Here is a 22,709-nt window from a genome sequence, read left to right on the forward strand (position 1 = left end):
CTGAGAAATGAGTATGTTTGGCGGGGGACGGTGGGGAAAGTGAGAAGACAGAATTCTATTTTGGACGTATTTTCAAAGACAGAATTCTATTTTGGACATATTAAATTTGATATATCTGTCAGAAAACAAAGCAGAGATGTCAAGTAGACAATCAGGCATACATGTCCCAAGTGCAGGGAGAGTTTGAGGCTGGAGCTGAAAACTGGGAAGGTCATCACAAAGGATATACTTTAGAGCCATGGGACCAGAGGAGATAATCTCAGGGATAGGTGCAGGTGAGGACTTCAGGAAGGTTGAAGAACGAAGCGTGGGCACTCCAACATGTATAGATTAGGTGAGCAAAGGAGAAGAACAGGACTGCTAGAAAAATGGGAGCACCGGAAATCATACAAGGTAGGTATTCCAAGAACAGGAGGGAGTTATCAATTGTATTAAGTACTTTGAACTCATGAAATAAAATGAGAAATGAGAATTAATGATTGGACTTAAAAGATAAATGACCTTGTCAAGGGTATTTTAGTGGAGGGTAGAGGTGAAAGCTGATTCAAATGAAGGAACAAATAGAAAATGAGAAATGGAAAACTGTTTTGAAAAAAATCACAATAAAAGAAAGTAGAAGAAAAGGTAATATAGGCAAGGGTATAGGGCCAAAAAGAAGTATTTTTTTCTTTATTAATGAGTGCTTTTGTAGTACATTTGGATGCAAACAGAAATGCTTCAGTAGCAAGAACAATATTTATTAACTTATACTGCAGATTTTAATTTCCAAAAATGACTGCAATAATATTCCCTATCCCATGTGTTTTTCTACAATGGGACCTTGACACTTTTCTCATCAAGAAGGGTGGTTGATGTTCCTTCCCCTCAAATCTGTGCAGTTTTTGACTAGCTTACAATCAGCAGAATGGATGCTCTGTGAAGCATCTTTCTGTTCTGTGGCTAAGACAGAAAAGGAAATGAAATTTACTCCTGGATGGCTGGAACACTCCCACTGAACCCTTAAATTGCTTCGTAAGCATTCCGACTGCCCTGAAACTACCATGCTATGAGGAAGCCCCAAGCCACCCCTGCAGAGATACTACAGAGAGAAGTTTTGAGACTCTGCTTACTGAGAGAAACACTAGCCATTCCCCAGCTGCTCCTGACCTCCTCCTCCGTTGGTTCTAGCTCCAGCCATGATCTGAATACATCAGATGAGGGATCCTGGACCAGAGAACACCTGATCCAATGACCCATACTAGATAAGAAAATGCTTGTGTTAAGATACAAGTTTTAGGACGATTTGTGAAGCAGCAATAATACTTAAAGAAAGGGGAGAATGGCAGAATAATTTTACTGAGTAAATCAGAAGGACTGATATTCAATGCATAAATGTAGAGTTTACCCATGATAAAAAGTAGATAAGTAACAAATATGTGTCCAGATGTGTAGAGCTAGCAGATTTCATGGTGAAATGGTGAGGCATTTGTCTTCTGACTGCTTCTATATTCTCAAAGCTGTAAGAAGTCATTAATGCAGAGTAAAAAGATGAAAGAGATGTGAAAATAGGAAAGAGGAGAAGATGTGAAATAATGTTTTGAAAGAGTAAGAGGGTGACCTGATTAGGGAAATGGAGTAGGATAGCCAGGCAGTCTTGAGGAAACACAGGAGGTTTGTGATTATGATTTTTAAATGAACCAGTCGGTACCTTTGTGTGTTTCCCTCTTGCTGTGTTTGGCTGCGAAGTTGCAGGTATGGTTAAAAGAAGGGCTTACGTAGTGTTGGTATTTTACTTTATCAGGCAATATGGAGAACAAGAGAGGCAAGGGAGCTGAAATGAATTCAAGGAACTGTCATGGCAAAACAAGGCAATGTAATCTGGATAAGAAGAGAAGATTTTCAGGGTTATCCTGCAGGGTTACCAAGGTGGCACAGAGTTAAAAAAAAAAAAAAATGTGTAAGGTATTATGAAATAGCAAGCTAGAAGTGTTTGATGGTCAGAGAGTGGAATTCCTGAAATTGAGGTTTTGTGGAAATTGGTAATGACTAAGTTCAGGGAATGACATAGAGATGCATGGTTGAGGATACGAGGAGGGCATAATAACTGGGGTTAAATGTAGTCAAGCAATTGAGGGTCCAGGATTTTAAACGAGGGGTCTAAATGACTGTTTAAGATAGTAAGAAAAATAACATGCATAGTGAAACCAATTGCTAAATCTCCAGGGAATGAGAAGATATAACTGGGAGTTTGCAATATGAATGTTCAAGAAGCATAGAGGGAGCTGTTGTCATATTCCTTGGATAATCTGGGGGTTTCGACAAAAAGTGGGACAGATAGTGGTCTGGGCAAAACAATGAGAAACCTAGAGGACATCTAGTCCACCTCTTATATCCACTGTACATGAAATACAGAAGAAAAAGCTGTCACAATTCAAAGATCTGTATCTGAAAGGATACCTGAGCTTATTTTAGAGGAAAAGGTGATTACATATTAAGAGAAAAAGATACAGGAGATTTTGTAGTGAGTACAGTGAAGAGTGTGAGCAAATGGGGAAGGGAGAAAAATTGATTCAGATTAGGGAACACACAGCCATGCGGAGCTGTAATCATGGTGGATGTCCCAGGAGGCTTGAACCTAAGTTTGTGATCAAGGTAAGACATAATGAAATCAATCCTGATGGCTTCTTGCAGAATGCAGAAAGTCAACTTGATTTATAGTCTCTTTCTTATGATTTGTCTCTTAAACATTGTATAATGCTAAGAAGAGAAGAGGTGGGGCAGGTGACGAAGATAGTGAGTGACAGTCTTACCAAGTGTGTATGGATTTGTGGGGGTTTCCTAAAATCTTACTCTGGTCATTGTCAATGATGTGAAGACATGGTCTTACCAGAATCACAAAGATTTCCTTGGGATTGCATTAAATCTTATTGCAAGTTCTATTGTGACAATATGAGGAACAATCTTACCATGGCCAAATGGAGCCTTGGGCCTAAAAGGAGTTACAGATAAGAGAGTCAAGACCATGGGTAGAAAATATAAGCCTTGTATAGAAAAGTTATTTGTTTCTGAAGAATGACAAAATAAGTAAGGCATGAACAGTTAAAGATGTCTAGAAATTTTGATGTTAAGATGTGAAAATTCTGAGAGTCAGACAACCTTAGAAAAGTACTGATTAATAATGCCTATCACAATGTAGGAAATGAATATAAATTTGATGGATTAAATAATTGTTTGGAATTGCTGTGCTGTATGCAATAGAAAGATAAAGGAAAGGCATGTATGTATTGCCAAGTATCCTGGAGAGTTATGCATGACAGTGTAGATGGCAAGGATTATGGCTTCTCTGATCCTCCTGATGTACCCACCCAAGGCCATAGCATAAAAGTATCTAAAATATTATATTAGAAAAGGAAAATGTAGTAATTAACATTCTATCTTTATACCTTTAATGGGACTATAAATGTGATATTGCTTTCCAGCTCCTGGCTTTATCAAAGTTGGAACATATTTGTTATATATTTTTACTCAAGATATGTCATTTGATAGTCTAGAATATGTGCTCCCTGAGGTCAGGAAAGATATCTTATTCACTTTTGTATCCCCAGCTAGTATTGCAGCATCTGATATCTAATATACATGCATAAATATTGACTAGAAATGCAACTATCCATACGTATTTGTGACACCTTCTAGGAGAATAATGCATGTTTATAATTTAATAAAAAGACTATTAAAAACTTTGCCATTTTTATATTGTCAAGATTCTAGTACTTTTCTACTTGTTATATGTATGTATATACTATATATATATATGTATATATATTTATTTATTTTTTAATGAAAAAACATCTCATTCAGCTGCCAACCTAAGACCAGTGCTGGTAATTACAGCTTGCATGCCCACCCATTATAATGGCAAAAAACTCAGGTGAAGGAAAAATGGTATTGCTTGTGTTCTTAAAAAATAAAAACCTATTGTATTGCAAGATTTTAATGCCCAGGTGTTATCTAATGTGATGTAAATATGTATAGCAGACAATTTCAGAACAAGTTGCTTCATTTCCATGGTAACGTCAGGGCCACAATGGCGGGTGCTGGTTAAAAATGGATTCTTTTCATTAGAAACACACAACAGGAGGGGGCAATTAACAGACCGAAGGGAAGGCCTAATGAATTTAACAAAAATACAATAAAGCTGTCTCTCAATTTTTACTGTAAACATTTAGGATGCCAGACTACAAATAAAATGCTTGATAGATACCAGCCTATTTCAAGAGACAATTCTACAATTATTTGATTTCAAATGTTATATTAAATATTTCATGATTTCCTGACCAGTCTGAATAGGAAAAGAGAGAACAGACAAACCTAAAAAAGGTCTGTTTCGATTGTTGAGATCACTTAAACTCCATCTAGTATACAAAATTGTGAACCTTAATCACTGTTCGATAGAAGAAAACTAGGAAAGTCAAAAAGGCTAATTAAAATTGACATAAGTACAATATAAGATTAATAAGTAAAACCACAAAACACATATTTTCTCCACTCAACTGGGGCTGCTACTGGTCAAGATTGAAAGAATTATTTTTAAAATCATGCATTTATTTGCCTGATACTCTGCCACTGTCTGGCACCAAAGAATGTAATTCAAAGTGAAAATTGTGTCAGTCATTCAGAGGTTTTGACTACACAAGGCTAAACATCTGCATATTTGGATGGATGCCTGGCTTTCTAATTCACTAACTGAGAGGAGATGCACCAGTAGTTGTTATCCTAAGCATCAAGAAGGTTAATTCATTATGCATATCAGTTATCAGTGTACTTGTTTGGGATACATTTATCTTATCATCTAAGATTATGTTGATTTTATTTAGATCATTTCCAAATAAAGGATAATTAAACTGCTATGTGACCAGAAAGAACCCATTGTTAGAGAATTCCACAAATAAAAAATTAACTCCCAGGATGACTTTCAGGATACAGGGGAAAAGAGTACAGGGGCAAGAACATGAGGCCTGTATCAATCCTCTCTTAGTAAACAGATCTGTGAGTTCTGTCAAGTCATTAAAACAGAGGTCCTCAAACTCTGGGCCATGGACTGCTACTGATCTGTGGACTGTTAGATACTGGGACCCACAGCAGGAATTCAGCTGCAGACAAGCAAGTGACGCTTCATCTGTATTTACAACCACTCCGCATCACTCACATTTACCACCCATCTCCACCTCCTGTCAAAATGAGGGGTGGGGAATTAGATTCTCATAGGAGGGCAAACTCTATTGTGAACTCTGTTATGTGAGGGATTTAGTTTGCGTGCTCCTTATGAGAATCTAATGCCTGATGATCTGTCATTGTCTCTCATCACCCCCAGATGGGACTGTCTAGTTACAGGAAATCAAGCTTAGGGCTCTCACTGATTCTACATTATGTTGATTTGTATAATTATTTCATTATATATTGCAATATAATAATAGAAATAAAGTACACAATAAATGTAATGTGCTTGAATCATTGCAACCTGCCATCTGTGGAAAAACTGTCTTCCATGAAATTGGTCCCTGTACCAAAAATGTTGGGGACTGCTGATTTAAAGCATCTGTTTCCTCATCTATAAAATAGAATTAAAAATTCTTGATTTACATATCACTACATATAGTTATAAGATTCATGATTAATTAGTGGTTAAGAGTTCAAGCTCTGAAATTAAGTATGCCTGATTTGAATCCTCACTAACATTGTAAATTTAGGCATGCTTCGGTTTCCTCACCTGCAAATTGTTACAAAGTTTCTAAGTATTAAGTGAATATACATCCTGAATGCTTAGCAAAGTGCCTGGCACTCTGTAAGCAACCAAGAAATAAGTGTTTTGGAAAATCAAAGATACATGTTCCAAGTAACTTGGAAAATGTAGAGAACCATAGATTCTATCATTTCTTACATTTGAGATGCCAGAATGTATACACCATACCCTATTTTCTAAGCTCTCAGTGTTAATTAAAATGAACAAAAACTTATTAAGACTGGGATAAACAAAAAGTATACGTATATTCTTTTCTTTATCTGTATGTTCCTTTCTTTTCTTTCTTAAATTATTACCTGTCCAGAGATAACCTAGAAATCCCCAGAAATCAACCCAGACTTCTATACCAAACAGATAAAACTGGAGGCCAAATTTAGCCTGGAAATATGCTTCCTGTATTTCAAAGTGCTTAAAAATATTACCCCAAAATAGAAAATTTGGAGTTTTCAAATAAAATTGTTTCCTGACTCCACTTTAAAAAAACTAGAAAATCTGGGAACCTTCAGCACACGTACTCACATGCACGCAGCTGCTGAAATATAAGAGCAAATTCCCTTAACAGAGATTCGCAAACTCTTCAGTTCTCACAGTCCTCACCTCTTATGATTTCTCTGATACCATGACTCAGCACCGTCACCGTTTATCATCATATGTACCCAATTATTTTCCTTATAGCAAATAACCAGTTCCCCGTACTCATGTCTCTCTCTAAAGCTGGAATAAGAAAGACCTTCAGGCTACAAGTTTCTAAAAAAACAAAAGGGATGACAAATATTTTTTGTGAATTTTAAGACTGTTGAGACCCATTTCTTAATTTTTTTATTGAAGTATAACATACATACAGAAGATGACATAAATCATAAGTTCAATGAATATTATTTATTATCATAAATTAAACCTATGTATGTGTAACCAGAACCCAGATCAAGAAACAGAATATTGCCAGCACCCAAGAAGCCTGCTTTTTTGCCTCCTTCCATTCACTAGTCCCACAAGGGAACTGCTATCCTAATTTCTAATGCCATAGGTTTGTTCTGTCTGTTTGAACTTTATGAAAATGGAATCACACAAAATGTACTCTTGCATGTCTGACTCCTTTTGCTTAGCATCTTGTTCGTGAGATTCATTCATCGGGTTACATGTAGCTATAATTTTATTGATGCATTTATATGGTACAAACAAAGCTTGTCTATGTCCCCTTTAACTTATGTGACCTGCTGGTCCCTATTAGCCATGGAGTTTCACCCTAATCTAGATGTACATTTTTCTTTAAGAAGTATTCCACCTGCAATTCTCCTGATACCTCAAAATCCCTTGGCCTTTCTACAACAATTTAACTCCCTGCCCTGTGATTTAAATTTTCAAACGGTCCTCCTTGCTCAAGCAGAGATAAAGTTATACAGTCACCGACCAACTTGATCCTCCTTCCTGTCACTAAACTTTTTCCCCTCCAAGTTCCCCCTTCTTTTCAAATATGCCTGAAATATCTTTAATTGCCAAAAAGGGAAGTGACTTTTTTGTTCCTGCTTTCTGTGTTGCTATTTTGTCTGTTCTTGATGAAGTGGAAGTGGTGTTCAAATATCACAGCTTCTTTGTACAACAGCCTAGAATCAGTATTTTGTAAGTAAAAGTAACTTTGTGTATTTTGAATGATAAAATATGTTGCACCTGACATGTAGCCATCACCAGTTACTGATATCACATCACTAATTACCCAAGATTTTTCAGAAGAAGAATAAAATTAGTGATTCCCAACCACAAAATTATAATCTGTCCAGACATGTAATAGCTAATAACAAATCGTTTGCTTAAGACACCACACATGGTACGTGAGTTATTTTTAAATGCTTCTTTGGAAAAATTAAGATATAATGATTCAATATGTTATTTGGGCAACAAAGAAAAAATGATTGCATTTGCCATCAACCAAGAATAATTTCACTGGAATTCTCTACTTCATATTTTCTCTTGAGATTTTTAATAGGCTTTTAAAGCAGATGCTGAGCTGGAAACTAATCCAAGAAACAAAGAAAGCCCAGGGGAAAAAGTAATAATAATAGACAGTTGTACTTGATTGTTTCCATGGTCAAGGCATCCTCCTGAGTGACAGATAATTCATCTTCTGTCAGTTTCCATTGCCTAGAGATCATTCTGAGCATTGTTATCAGCAAAAACCTCCACAAAATGAAGGATTTTCAAACAGGAAACCAGATGTGATGGGGTCAGGCCCTGCATGTGATAGGGATATTTGGATTAATGATGATTGATGCCATATCGCATTTCATAAAGTACACACTTGCCAAATCAGGTATTTTTCCCGTCACATAGGAGCAGTTGCTAAATTCCTTTACAGTAAAGCACCAAGGTCAAAGAGGAAGGAGTGAACACAAAAGAAAGGTGGCATAATAAAACAAAGATAATCATGTTGCATATTGTATAAGATTGGCATGATAATCCGTCCTAAATGTCTGTTATTTATCTGGGAAATCTAAAACATTTCAATTTTTCTATACCTACAACATACACATGTTTTTGTTTTTTGTTTGTTTGTTTGGGGTCTACTTTTAACTTTGTTCCTTTAATTAATATATCAATTACATTAACTGTGTCCTTATTGTAATTACTTTATCAAAATCAATTATTGAAGTGGTGAACTCTTAACTTTTTCATCACATATGTCATGATTTGGGGGAAAAAGTCACTCAAGATACAAATGTATTATCAAACAACACTGCCTTCTATTTGATGCTAGACGCAAAGGTAGTGATTTAATTATCAAGCTTGCTTTAGTAACAAGTAGGCTTTCTTTAATTTGTGTGATATTTTAATATGGGCATATATTTAGATTCTCTAAGAGGAAAATTTCCAAACATGCTCAAGGGAAGAAGAGCCCTCATTATTTAATCTTAGAAATAAATCTTTGCAAAACCATTATGCTGTTGTTTTAGAGCTTGATATTTTCAAAGGAAGGATAAAAAATATTACAACTATCCTAAAATAGCTCTGGAAAGCTTAATAGTTATTATTATGTTGATGTATTTACAAGGACCTTAAAACATTCATGGTTTTCTACAGCTATTGGTATATTATCAATTTTTTCAAACCAGGAATAATATTTCACAGAGGCTATAGTCAAGGCTGGTGTAGAAGCTTATATGGTTGAATTTACAATTCCTTTCCTCTAATTAAGACCTATCTGGTGGAAAGCAATTGGAAGCAGATAGTTCTGAAAGTCTAGGTGCTAAATAAAAAGCAGAACCACATTGTCAATGGTAGACTTGGAATTATTGATCTAATAAAACATAAAGGTGTAATGGCTAATTTTATGCATCAACTTGACTGAGCCATGAGAGGCCCAGATATTTGGCTAAATATTAGTTCTGGGTGTCTCTATGAAGGTATTTCTAGATGAGATTAGCATTTTAATTAGTAGACTGAGTAAAGCAGATTGCTCTCTTCAACGTGGGTGGGCATAATCTAATCTTTTAAAGGCCTGAGTAAAACAAAAAGATAGCCAAAGGGAGAATTTGCTCTTTTTCTCTCTGCCTAACTGTTGAACTGCGATACTGGTCTTTTTCCCTTGGACTGGGATATACACCATTGGCTCTCCTCATTCTCAGGACTTTAGGCTCAGCTGGAACTACACCATTAGTTCTCATGGTCTGGGGGTCTTCAGACTTGGATGGGAAATATACCACCTGCTCTCCTGGGTCTCCAACTTGCCAAGTGAAGAGCATGGAACTTCTCAGCCTCATAATCATGTCAGTCAATTTCTTATAATCTCTCTCTCTTTCTTCCTCTCTCTCTCGTTTTTCTCTCTTCAATATTTTTTGCTTGTGTTTCTCTGGAGAACCATAACTAATCAGATTTTGGTACTGAGAAGTGAGATGCTATTGTAACAAATACCAAAACATGTGACAAAGACTTTGGAAGTGGGCAATGGATAGAGGCTGAAAGGGTTTTGAGGTGCATGCTAGAAATATGAGCATTAAGGGCAACTCTGGTGAGGGTTCAGATGGAAATGAGGAACATGTTATTGGAGACTGCAGGAAGGAGATCCCTGTTATAAAGTGGCAAAATACTTGGCTGAATTTTATTCTAGTGTTCTGTGGAAGGTAGAACTCATGAGAGATGAAACAGAATATTTAGCTGAGGAGATTTCTAAGCAACGTGTTGAAAAAGTGGCATTGTTCCTCCTGACTGATTTTGGTAAAATGCAAGACAAGAATAATTAATTAAAGAAGGTTAAGTAAAGAGGAAACCAGCGCTTAAATATTTGACAAATTCTCAGCCTGTCCCTATTGCAAAAGTTCAGAAAACAGGTTGGCAAGAGAATACCAAGGGTATTCTCTTTTGATAAGGAGATTAGCATGGGTGTGAACCACATACCCAGTCAGCCATCTCAATAACACAAGCCAGAAATAGAGATGAGATTATACCATCAGAAACACTGCCAGCTGGAATAGAAAAAAAATAAATAAGCAGAATAAGTTCTAGTGTTCTATAGCACTCTGGAGTGACTATAATTAACAATGATTTATTTTATATTTTTAAATAGCTAGAAGAGCAGATTTTGAATATTCCCAACACAAATAATTGATCAATGTTTTAAGTGATGGATGTGCCAATTACCCTGATTTGATCATTACACATTGTATACAAGTACGGATATATCACATTATACCCCAAACATATGTATAATTATTAAGGGTCAGTTAAAAATAATAAAAGAAAATAGAGAAAATAAGACAGAACAAAGGCAAACGGTTAAAATGTGTTAAAAGAAAGAAGGAGCCCGAAAGAGATTTAGAGATTATCAGGACTACTATTGCTGCCACAGGTCCAGAGTGCTTGGGCTCAGGGGAAAAGCTGCTTTCACGTTGTTTCAAAGGGTGGAACTGCCACCCAGCAGAGCCACCTGAGGGTGGGGGGGATCGTCTCAGAGAGCCAGATAGACAGCCTTCCACTGAGCTAAAGGATACTACTGACACTGGGGGCAACACTGCCAACCCAGTGAATCTGGAGGGCAGAGCATGGAACTAAAGAGGATTATTCTTGAGCCTTAAAATGTAATGAAACTGAGTAATAGATAGAAGTTGAAAGGGTTTTGAGGTGCACGCTAGAAATATGAGCATTAAGGGCAATTCTGGTGAGGGTTCAGATGGAAATTAGGAAGGTTGTCGGAGACTGCAGGAAAGGAGATCCGGGTTATAAAGTGGCAAAATACTTGGCCGAATTGTATTTTAGTGTTCTGTGGAAGGTAGAACTCATGACAGATTAAACAGAATATTTAACTGGATTCTGAACTTCCTTGGGATCTCTCCTCTCTTTCTTCTGATTTATTGCTTTTGGAATGGGAATATCAGTTCTGCGCCTATCCCGCCATTGTGTTTCAGAAACACATAACTTGTCTGTTCTCACAGATTCACAACTGGAGAGAAATTTTACCTCAGGGTGAATTGTATCTCAAGTCTCACTTATACTGGACTTAGATGACATTTAAATAAGGCTTTGGACTTTAGACTATAGAATGAATACTAGAATGAGTTAAGAATGTTGGAGCTGTTGGGATAATTTGATTAATGTATTTTACGTGCAAGAAGACGTGAAATTTGGGGATCCGGGGGCAGAATGTTATGGACTGAATGTTTTTGTCCTTTCCTGAAATTCATATGTTAAAACACTAACTCCCAACCTATTGATATCTGAGGTGGGGCCTTTGGGAAGTAGACTTAGATGAGGTTATGAGGGTAAGGACCCCAATAGGATTAGTTTCCTTATAAGGAGAAGAAAAAAGATAAGTAAGCTTGTCTCTCAGACTTTCTCTCTCTTTCTTCTTCTCCCTGCTATGTGAGGTCATGAGGACAAGGTAGTTGTCTGCAAGCCAGGAAAGGGACCCTCACCAGAACTTGAATCTGTCAACAGCTTGATCTTAGACTTCCCAGCCTCCAACTATAAAAAATAAATGTCTGTTCTTAAGCTATCCAGTCTATGGCATTTTGTTATATAGCAACTCAACCTGACTAAGACAAAAAGAAAATCCCACATCAAACCTTGTTAACAAGTAGGGGTTATTAGCCATCTCCCTATATAATTGGAGCACATGAGGGAACTGACATTGGAAGTGATTCATGAGATCACAAAGATTAAATCACAAAATTTACAAAGCTCTTTGAGACATCAGCCTTGGGTCCTTTCTTACACACTTTAAAAGAATAAACATTAAATATTTAACGTATTCAAATCTTTCAAGCAAAAGATTCCAGGTAAATTCCTGAGAGGGATTGCCATGAGGGCAAATAAAATAGATGAGACCACAGAAGATAACTGTTTGAATTCACTGGTGAGTACTGTGTTTAAGTCTCTGCACATCTCTCTTTCGGAGTTCTTATTTTGGGAAGAGATTTATTAATAAAAGCAGACATATCTATTTCTGTCTTCATTAAGGGAAGTGCCTAACCAACTAACCTGTTTAATAAAATATAAACAGAACTCATTCTCTGTTTAGGGTAATGATAATCAAATATATCTTAATTACATACTGCACAAACATATTTTGATGACATTTAAAAAATATCTGCACAGCTAGTACCAGAACTAGAAGTACAGAAAACAAAGTCTTTCAAATCTGTTCTCACAAATCTCTGATAGACAGGAATCCAAAGTACAAAAGCAGCAGAGTACTCACAGTTTTCCGCCAGAGGCATGGGGGGGAAAAATGAAATTTTACTCTCTCATGACTCAAGGTAAAACTGCTCAAAACTGAAGGTAATATGAAAAATGGTTGAGTGAAGGGTTAGCAAAGAAGAATAACCTAAGCATCATTTTCTCCTGAAGCCTTCTCTTTTTCACAGTGACATCTCGTCCAGAATAAAACTGGCAAGCCTAATAGCCACTGCCACAAGCCACATTTGCTGAAGAAATAATTTTTTTTAATTGTTTCAAATATATTCTAAGACATCAGCCATTTTAAACAAAGAAGGATTCTGCAGAACTCTTTAAAAATGTAATAGTCTGGTATGTATAGTCTAAATCTAAATCTGAAACATATATTGCACCACTATACTTAACATTTCCTAGGAAGAGCACATGATAAGCTCGGTGAAAGGAAATCTTTTAGTATTTTCAATAATAAATCCATACACCCATAAAAGGAAGCTACAGATGATGAGCTTCACAATTCAGAGGAATGAGGAACAAGAAAAGGAAGGTATTCTATTTGCATATCTTTTATACTATTCACACAAGCATATCCGAACCTCGCAACAATATTCCAGAGAAAAAACTACATATATATATGGAAAGTAAGAACCAGAAAAATCAAATAGCTTGTACATGTTATGCAAATATACAAGCTTCGTATCAGAATTGCAAATTGAGATACCTAAGACAACTCACATCAAAAGCAGCCCCTTAATAAAATCTCACAAAAGCTGTTTACTTTGGGTTTTGTTTTTATTATTTATTTATTGACTTTTTGAGACAGAATCTCACTCTGTCACCTAGGCTGGAGTGCAGTAGCTCCATCATGACTCACTGTAGCCTCAACCTCCCGGGCTCAAGAAATCCTTCTACCTCAGCTTCCCTGGGTAGCGGGGACTACAGGTGCTAGCCTCTCAGCTAATTTTTGTATGATTTTTAGAGATGGGGTTTTGCTAGTGTATTAGTGTGTTCTCACACTGCTGTGAAGAAATACCTGAGACTGGGTAATTTATAAAGAAAAGAGGTTTAATTGACTCACAGTTCCACACAGCTGGAGAGGCTTTGGGAAACTTACAATTATGGTAGAAGGCACCTATTCACAGGTCAACAGGAGAGAACAACCAGTGCCAGTGAAGGGGGAAGCCCCTTATGAAACCATCAGATCTCCCGAGAACTAACTCACTATCACAAGAACAGGATGGGGGAAACCACCCCTGTGATTCAGTTACCTCCACCTGGTCCCTCCCATGACATGTGGGGAGGATGGGAACTACAATTCAAATTGACAGTTGGGTGGGGACACAGACAAACCAAATCATTCCACCCCTGGTCCCTCCCAAATCTCATCCCCTCACAATTCAAAACACAATCATGATCTTCCAACAGTCCCCCAAAATCTTCACTCATTACAGCATTAACTCAAAATTCTAAGTCCAAAGTCTCATCTGAGGCAAGACAAGTCACTTCCAGCCATGAGCCTGTAAAATCAAAAGCAAGTTAGTTATTTCCTAGCTACAATGGGGATACAGCCATTGGGTAAATTTACTTGTTTCAAATGGGAGAAATAAGCCAAATAAAGGACCTACAGGCCCCATGCAAGTCTGAAATTTAATAGGGCAATCATTAAAACTTAAAGTTCTAAAATGATCTCTTTTGAATCCATGTCTCACATCCAGGTCACTCTGAAGAGATGGGTTCCCACAGCCTCGGGCAACTCTGCCCCTGTGGCTTTGCATGGTACAGCCCGGCTCCCAGCTGCTTTCAGGGCTGGTGTTGAGTGTCTGCAGATTTTCCAGGCACCCGTGGCAAGCTGTTGGTGGATCTACCATTCTGGGGTCTGGAGGACAGCAGCCCTCTTCTCACAACTCCACTGGGCAGTGTCCCAGTGGGAACTCTGGGGGGGGCTCTGACTCCACATTTCCCTTCTGCACTGCCCTAGCAGAGGTACTTCTTGAGGGTTCTGCTCCTGCAACAAACTTCTGCCTGTACATCTAGGCGTCTTCTTACCTCCTCTGAAATCCAGGTGGAAACTTTAATTCTTGACTTCTGTGCAACTGCAGGCCCGATAACGTGTGTAAGTCGCCAAGGCTTGGGGCTTGCATCCTCTGAAGCAGTGGTCTGAACTATATGCTGGCCCTTTTTAGGCACAGCTGGAGCTGAAGCAGCTGGGATGCAGAGCACCACGTCCCACGACTGCATAGAGCAGGGGGTCCTGGGCCTGGCCCAGGAAACCACTTTTCCCCTCTAGGCCTCTGGGTCTGTTATGGGAGGGGCTGCACTGAATGTCTTTGACGTGCCCTGGAGACATTTTCGCTATTGTCTTAGGGGTTAATACTGGCTCCTTGTTACTTATGCAAATTTCTGCAGCCAGCTTGAATTTCTCCCTAGAAAATGGGGTTTTCTTTTTTATGGCATAATCAGTTTCCAGATTTTCCAAACTTCTGTGCTCCACTTCCTCTTGAACTGTTTGCCGCATACAAATTTCTTCCACCAGATACCCTAAATCATTTCTCTTGACTTCAAAATTCCCCAGATCTCTACGGCAGGGCAAAATGCCAACAGTCTCTTTGCATAGAAAAAGTTACCTTTATTCCAGTTCCCAACAAGTTCCCCATCTCCATCTGAGACCTCCTCAGCCTGGACTTTATTGTCCATATCACTATCAGCATTTTGGTGAAAGCCATTCAACAAGTCTCTAGGAAGTTCCAAACTTTTCCATTTTCCTGTCTTCTTCTGAGCCCTCCAGACTCTTCCAACCTTTTCCTATTACCCAGTTCCAAAGTCGCTTCCACATTTTTGGGCATCTTTACAGCAGTGCCTCACTCACAGTACTACTAACAATTTACTGTAGTAGTCTGTTCTCACGCTGCTATGAAGAAATACCCGAGACTGGATAACTTACTAACAAAAGTTAATTGACTCACCCTTCCGCATGGCTAGGGAGTCTTCAGGAAACTTAACAATCATGGAGGAAGGCATTTCTTCACAGAGTGGCAAGAGAGAGAAATTAGTGCCCAGTGAAGAGGGGGGCCCCTTATAAAACTCACTATCACAAAAACAGGATGGGGGAAACTGCCCCCATGACTCAATTATCTCCACCTGGTCCCTCCCATGACATGTAGGGATTATGGGAACCACAATTCAAGATGAGATTTGGGTGGGGACACAGCCATACCATATTAGCCATGTTGCACAGACTGGTCTCAAACTCCTGGCCTCAAGTGATCTCCTCACCTCGGCCCCCTAAAGTGCCAGTATTACAGACATGAACCACCATGCCCAGCCTGGTTTTATTTTTAAAACTAAAATTTATTTTTATTAAATTAATGCATACACATTGTTACAAATTAAATCATCCAAAAAGATTCATGATTAAAATGATTAGTTCTTTTCTTCTCTTCTCCACTCTAAGTTTAGCTTTGCTGCTAAGAATATACATTTTTATTGTCATTGGTTTTAGTTCTCCTGTGATTCATGAATTTGACCTGATTCATTATCTTTCTACTGAGTTATATGAGGAGGTAACTTCACAACAATGTCTATTACCTCTCACCCTCCACTTTTCCCAAAATGTTAATGTTATTAATTCCTCTGTTTATAGTTTATAACCAAAATAATCTAACTTTATTACTTCTGTTAAATAACATAAATAATTGTTCCTATACCCAAGGCTAATTGTTCCTCTACCTTTCCCTTCACTTAACTTATCCTATCTTCTAGATTTTAATTTTGGTCATCTTTACTTTTCATATTTTATATTTATATTTTGACCTCAAGTATTTTCTGTCTAATCCTACAGTCACAAACTGTCAGCTGCAAACTGTCTAGGGCTCAAAACATTAGTGTGAGCTGGAGATATAAATTTGAAATTTATAAAATGTTTAAATCTATGGAAATATAAGTTACTTAGAAGGAATGCGTATAGCAAAAAGGCAGAAGAAGAGAACTGTGAGCTTCATGGATATTTAGGGTTTGGGTAGAGGAGGAACCCAAGAAGGGAGAATGAAAAACAGATTGAAGAGAAAGAATGAAAACCAGAAGAGTGTGATGAAAATTAAGAGGAGCTAGCGTTCTTGATAAAGAGGAAATAGCATATTACATCAGTTCTGCAGAGAGCTTGCATACGAAAAGGATAAAAATTCAGCATGACAATGTTGATGACTATGACAAGAGGTGTGATGGGTGAGGAAGCAAAATTACAACGGCTTAATGAATAATTGGGCAATGAGGAAGCAATGATATCTTCTGTAGAAAATGCCTTCCAAAAAAATTGGACGTGAAGGGGAGCAGAGAAATGCAGCATAGCTGGAGGGGTATGGGTCAAGAAAGTAATTTTTAAGCCAGTGTACCAAGGGGTCAGTAGAGAAAACCCAGTGATGTCCAGCAAGCTGAACAGATTCTATCAGACACTGTTGGCCAAGCAAATACTGAACAGACCATGGCCAGCGTGGGACAATAAGATAAATCCATAGGCAGAAGGCATCATTTTGGGCTTCAGGTTTCCAGGCTTAGAAAACGATTCTCTGATAGCCTTATAAAACTTTGAGTCATATTCTTGGGTGCTGTTAAGCATCGAATGAGTCATTATGGGCTTTGAGAGATTAGCGAACTATAGGTAGGGCCTTTATTTACTCTAATATTTCTGCTACTGATATTTCCTGTTGTACAATTTTTAACTATTATGATTAAACTTTTTTGCCTGATAGTTTTATATATAGAGTCTCACCATGTTACTGAAACTGTGCTGAGGAATTTATAAATATTAACTCATTTAATTCTCATTACAATACTATTAAGTGTGTCCTAGTATGTTTATTTTATGAACTGAGGCATAGATAATTCTGTTACCAAAGCAGTCTATTTTAAGAGTTCACGATGTCAAGCCCTACATTCAATTATTCCTCTTTTATAAAAGTGCTTATTTGCAAATGAGAGTTGATATGTGGTCAGGTGGAAAATATTTCACCCAACCTCTGGATGGGTGATTGAAACCAAGTGAAGAAGATTCCTTTTGTTAGTTAACTTGAGCCTTCTGTTCTGGTATCTCTGACATAGTCTATGAACTAGCAGCATTGCCATATGCCTGCCATATCAGTTTTCTTTAAACCTACACCAGATGAAGTGACCTAGTATAAAAGCTCATTTTTATCATTAATCGGTATAATGAACAAATAACTAATTACCAGTTTTGCTTTTTTTCATTTGGCGGGGACAGAGTTTCTATCTGAAACTCTGACATCATTGCACAGATTTCCTCTGAAATCTGAAAAGTAGCATCTGGAAGAATTGCTGCAGTAACATAACTGCAGCTGCCATCTCTAAAATCATCGACTCAACATTCCCAGTGTGGCTAGTTGTCTCTGGTCCTCACTTCTACTGCACATGTTCTTTGACCTTAAAATATCTTAAGGTCCTTGACCTTTTAAAAAACTTATTCACTGGCCGGGCACAGTGGCTCATGCCTGTAATCCCAGCATTTTGGGAGGTCACAGCGGGTGGATCACTTGAGGTCACGAATTCGAGACCAGCCTCGCTAACATGGTGAAATCCCATCTCTACTAAAAATACAAAAATTAGCCGGGCATGGTGGCATGTGCCTGTAGTCCCAGCTATTCAGGAGACTGAGTCAGAAGAACCACTTGAACTCGGGAGGAAGAGGTTGCACTGAGCCAAGATCATGCCATTGCACTCCAGCCTGGGCAACAGAGTGAGACTCCATTTGAAAAAAAAAAAAAAAAAACCTGTTTATTATCTTATTTCTAACTCTATCTCCGTACTTAAATGTGTACCTATTTAATGACCCTCTTGCAGCACCCTCAATTGTTTTTTTACATTTATGTTTCTAGTTCAAATTCCCAAAACATGATCACTTAAAAAAATCCAAACGTTGAATTATCTCCTTCTCCACTCAGACTTCTGAAGACCCAGCTGTGTAAACTATGACAATTATATGAATTGATGGTACTGCAAGCCTTGGACATCACACATGAATCCTTTTAGATAGCTCAGGCCAGTTCCCTCTCTCCTTATCTCCTCTCATTAAGACATAAGCTAGACTGTGCCTGACTCAATTTCAGCCTCATAATACAAAGGGGAGTGAGGTAGTTCATCTGTAAGTTCATCTGCTTCCTGATTATTACATCATCATGATCCTCAGGTAAGGAAAAGTGGGACTACTCCTCTTTGCAAGGTACTTCTTTCGTACATGCTTTACGTGCTTCTTTCCCTGCTTCCTCCAGGCTCTTGCTCCAACCATTATTCAATTCTTCTGTTTTGGCAAAATTTCCTATTCCATTAGCTCCTTCCCATAAGTGTAGCCAAAATATGCCAGATAAGAGACACAGAGAAAATAAATGGAAACTCTCCTACATATCTGTGTTTTTTCTCCTCTGTTACCTTTATTCTACACAGCATATCTACTTTTCCCAAAATATTAATAGTTGCTAAAACTTTAGAATATTCACTACATGTCTTAACTGTACATATGTTAACTCACTTAATTCCTACAACAACCCTATGAGATAGGCATTTGTATTATCTTCATTTTAGACATGAAAAAACTGAGTCACAGCAAGTTTAAGTAAATTGTTCAACATCACTTAGCATCACTTCTTCCCATCCCATTGTCTCTTTGACCTGTTAATTAATTTTACAGGAATCATCATGGGTGATTACCTGCTTACTTTTATTGCTGCCAGATTTTAAAATTTTAAGCCAATCGCTTCTTTCAGGATGTTTTAAAATACTTTTTAAAATTTCTGCTTACAAATTTTTTTGAACTCTATTTTCTTTTCTTTTCTTTTTTTTTTTTTTTTTTTTTGAGACAGAGTCTTGCTCTGTCACCCAGGCTGGAGTACAGTGGCCAGATCTCAGCTCACTGCAAAGTCCACCTCCCATGTTTACACCATTCTCCTGCCTCAGCCTCCTGAGTAGCTGGGGCTACAGGCGCCCACCACCTCGCCCAACTAGTTTTTTTGTACTTTTTTAGTAGAGACGGGGTTTCACCGTGTTAGCCAGGATGGTCTCGATCTCCTGACCTTGTGATCTGCCGGTCTCAGCCTCCCAAAGTGCTGGGATTACAGACTTGAGCCACCATGCCCAGACTTGAACTCTATTTTTATATTTTCTATTTCCATCACAATCCCAACTTGTACTCATTCTCAGTGATTTAAATGATTAAAAAAAAGCAAACTGTAATTGAATTCAAAGTATGTGAAATTTGAATGTATTTTCAATCAGAGTGTACTGAAGTATAAAAATACATATATTTTATCTTTGTTACCCAAAAAATTTTTTAAATATTCAAAATTAACTATTAAAAACAATTAGGAATAAAAAATACATACTGTAAAATTTTTAATTTAAAAAATTAAAGTCTTACTAAACACTTGTATAAAAATATAATTCATCTCAATTTTGCACTTAATATCTATTTACCAAAGTAAAACATCACTGTCATGCTACATGAAGTGTACTTTGAAACCTAGGTAAATACAAATTTAAGAAAAGCATGAACCATTTAATGTTGTAAAACAGATCAAGCTCTGTCACATATTGAGAATACCTGTTTTTTGTGAGTACCTTGGAAATGCAAATTGGAACATAAAAAGTGACAGAAAATAGATGCTCTGCACTACCAGGAAATGGTACTATATTTTGCAGGAATCTTTTGTATTTGTGCGATTTGAGAAGAAGCATTTGGCAGATCAACTCATCTATCTTTTCTCTTACCAATCCCTTTCCGTGCTCTGATCCTCCTCTCACTCTGATGCACTTCTTTTATCTCCAGTGTCACAGTGGCATAGCCCACAACCTTCACAGCATTTGGACACAGTTGCCTTTCGCAAGAGGTGAAGAAAAATATTACCCTGGGTGAGTACATTATTAGTCAGGAGAATAGATGTTTAAGATTACAGGAGTGCAAGTGTCGAGTACTATATTCTATTTTATAGGAAAACCTATATGTCTTTAAAACTGGTACATACGTGTGTCTAAGATATTCAAGATCTTTTAAAGTACTAGGGTTACATTCAAATTCTTCTAAAGTGCCAAGGGCCACTCTTGTCAGGATCCAAGGGAGTCTTGCTCAAGATAGAAACTAAGTTTAATTGTAGAAACATGAAAAAAGATAAATTATTGAATTTCATAGTTCGAAAATATATATCCAGCATACACTACAGTAAATTACACATACTTTACAAACCTTTATTGACAGTCAGTTTTCTTTCCAAATTAAAAGCTTACTAAAAAAACTGGAATTAGGTCTCAATTAATTATTGTGGTCCCAGTGAAGAGCCCATCTTCTGGCACATATCAGCAAATATTGCTGTAGATGATCCATTGTTTCTAAGGAGCATAGGCTGGGATCAAGTACATGCAGGAGATGAACATGCTGAGGGCAAAAATACGTAAAAGGGATTATGTGAGAGTATCTTGAATGGTAAGTAGAAACAAATACCAAATTTAAAGATTATTACTAATGTAATATACATATTTTCCTCCTCTTTTCTCATTTTTCTTCTTTGAATGAACAATTCCCAATAGTAAATAAAGAAAACCAAGAGCTCTTTAACCACTATATTTTCCAATAGCTATTACTTGTATAGAGTTTCCTTGATATACAAGGAAAAATGTGGCTGTTAAACTAAATTTTAAGTAAAAGCACATTATGGTAGAAATAAGGCCCTCCAGAGAATAATTTTATGAGACAATTATTGCACGGTAGCTTGGGCAGTTGAACTCACATGAAACAAATGGCTCTATAAAACAAGTCCCAAAGTGGCCTATTGCTTAATTAAATTCATATACAAAACGTCCCTCTGCCTTGACATGTGTACATACATATATTAAATGTATTTTAAAATTCAGTCTGAAAAAATATGACCTCATAAAGATGCAAAAGTCCAGACTCCACTTCAAAGCCAAAGAACTTCTTGAAGCAATATTTTATGTAGAATTGTGACTTTTAAATAATTGCTTTTTCCCCTTAACCTAGTGAAACCAGTCAGTTTGATGTATATAATATGTTTAAGCTTTCTGCCTAGAAGGGTATGCCATAGTGTCTATGAAATGTTTGTGAGGAATGCAAGTACTGCTAATTCTTTCTTTTCTTATTTCGTCAAAATGGAAGCATTTCTACAGAAGCCTGGACATGCACAGGAAGAAACACATTTGCAAGCTCTATAGCCCAATCCTTCAACTGAAACGTGTCTACTTAGAAGAATGTTAATTTAATGAATGCAAATAAATTAAGACATGTTTTTTCCCTTGATATAAAATTGTTTTACCACAATGTATTACTCTACTCTTCTGTTTCATGAACCACCTACATGTGGGTAACAGCCCTCCAAGAACAGAATGCAGTCCAGTCTGTTCAATAGCCTAAAAACATCTTAAAGCCATCTGCTATTAAATGTGTTCAGGGAAGAAGGAAGCAAAGGGGTAAAAAGAAGATACAATATTCAAAATGTTACTAATTGATTATAAGATTTTATTTCTGCAAATGTTCAGTTTCAGAATTTCACACGAAAGAATCTAAATTAATAATTTTAGCCTGTCTATTTTCACCTATTCTTTTGGGAAACTCTTTATAGTGCCTATTCAACTAGCACCCCAAAGAGAAATGGGAAACAATGTACAAAATCTAGATACATATAGATGATTCTCAAATGCATAAAGTAAATGAGGCCAGTCCTAAATATGTAGGTTACATATTTTGGGGACTTATAAAGAGAAAAATGAGAAGGGTTACATGATGGTCTGAATAATTTTTGCAACTAGACACTGAACATGTCCTACATAAACATTTACAGGAGAAAAAGTAATATATTTTTCTCACCCATTGAAAGGATCATAGCTGATATCCCTATAACAAAAGACAAATTAACAAGAGAAAAGCAATAATAAATATATTTAACCATATTTTTATGTGACATAGGATCCCTCAGAGATGAAGACCCAAAGATGCATAAAATACTGTATATTTTTATGCGGACATTTGATGAAGAATGAACAATCATGTAGAAGAGTAACTGGACAAAAAGGGGATATGACCTATTGTTAATGACTTATGGGGAACTTAGCAGGGCCTATTTGTTCTGATTCTTCTAGGCTTCCAGATATAGGGTGGGACTCCTCTAGAATGAGGACCTTATAACTTACTTTCAACATTTCTTGATGACCATGCTTCAGTGAAGAAAGGTGGGAGAAGGTCAGCGTAACTGCTTCT

General features: G+C 37.1%; 1 long non-coding RNA gene across 1 annotated transcript; it reads left to right on the top strand.

Annotated features, from left to right (window-relative positions):
* The first annotated feature begins 151 nt into the window (after window positions 1-151).
* On the top strand, window positions 152-21,725 carry LOC139362199 (uncharacterized). Its single transcript, XR_011620587.1, has 3 exons — window positions 152-393; window positions 20,271-20,353; window positions 21,612-21,725. It is a non-coding gene; the product is annotated as an uncharacterized lncRNA (long non-coding RNA).
* Window positions 21,726-22,709: the final 984 nt, after the last annotated feature.

Source organism: Macaca nemestrina, chromosome 3, assembly GCF_043159975.1.
Source record: "Macaca nemestrina isolate mMacNem1 chromosome 3, mMacNem.hap1, whole genome shotgun sequence".
In the NCBI taxonomy this organism is placed as follows: Eukaryota; Metazoa; Chordata; class Mammalia; order Primates; family Cercopithecidae; genus Macaca; species Macaca nemestrina.